This window comes from Camelus bactrianus, chromosome 3, assembly GCF_048773025.1.
Source record: "Camelus bactrianus isolate YW-2024 breed Bactrian camel chromosome 3, ASM4877302v1, whole genome shotgun sequence".
Taxonomy (NCBI): Eukaryota; Metazoa; Chordata; class Mammalia; order Artiodactyla; family Camelidae; genus Camelus; species Camelus bactrianus.
Window position 1 is genome coordinate 49,793,007 of NC_133541.1, and position 1,261 is coordinate 49,794,267.

At 34.6% G+C, this 1,261-nt stretch overlaps 1 pseudogene; it reads left to right on the forward strand.

The window, feature by feature from the left end:
• LOC141575245 (NADH-ubiquinone oxidoreductase chain 1-like) lies at window positions 1-952 on the forward strand (annotated as a pseudogene).
• Window positions 953-1,261: the final 309 nt, after the last annotated feature.

Here is a 1,261-nt window from a genome sequence, read left to right on the forward strand (position 1 = left end):
TAATAATTCCTTATACTAAGCCAATGAAAGGTACTGGGCTATATACAACTCCATAAAGGATCAGACATTGTTGGACCTCATGGCCTGCTCCAACACATTGCCAATGCTGTCCACCTATTTATTAAAGTACCATTATGACCGTTAACACCATCAATATCTGTATTATTGCATCAATCCTAGCCCTTATTTTGGCCCTAAAAATATGAATTCCATTACCCATGCCATACCCATTAATCAACATAAACCTACGCAGACTACATTAGCTGTCTCAAGCCTAGCTGTGTATTCTATTGTCTGGTCAGGATGAACCTCATTCAAAATTTAGATTCAAAATTCAAAAATTGATTGGGTTCCTATGAGCAGTAGCACAAATAGTTTCATATTAAGTAACACTAGCAATCATTCTAAGTCCTATTAATTAATGGATCATTTACACCCTCAACATTAAATAGTCTCAAGAATATAACTAATTTTTCCATCTTGGCCATGGGCCATAATATGATTTATTTCAATCCTAGCAGAAACTAACCAAGCTCCATTCAACCTGACAGAAGGAGAATCAGAACTTGTTTTTCAGGCTTCAGTGTTGAAGCACTGAAAAACATGCAGCAGGCCCATTTGCCCTGTTCTTCCTCGCTGAATATGCTAACATCATTACAGTAAGTGTTTCTTTTTTTTTTTTTTTAACAACAGTTCTATTGCTAGGAGCATTTCACAACCCTTACTTACCAGAACTATACTCAATTATATTGTCAAAACCCTTTTCCTAACCATTTATTCCTGTGAATTCATCCTATCGACAGTTCCAATATGACCAGCTTATACATCTACAAAAAAATTTCCTACTACTAACACTAGCTCTTTGAAAACGACTTGTATCATTACCCAACATGATATCAAGTATCTCACCAAACGTAAGAAACATGTCTGACAAAAGAGTTACTTCGATAGAGTAAATTATGGAGGTTTAAATCCTCCTATTTCTAGTATTATAGGAATTGAATCTACCCCTAAGAATTCAAAGCTTTCTATGCTACCATATTACACCATATTCTATAGTAAGGTCAGCAAAATAAGCTATCAGGCTCACACCCTGAAAATGCTGGTTTATATCCTTCCCATAGTAACAATAAGGGGATTTATTAGTATCATCTTACTATCATTTTAGGAACTATAACTGTTACAATAAGGTCACACTGATTAATAACCTGAAGTGGCTTTGAAATAAACATACTCGCTATTATTCTAATTTTAATAGAAA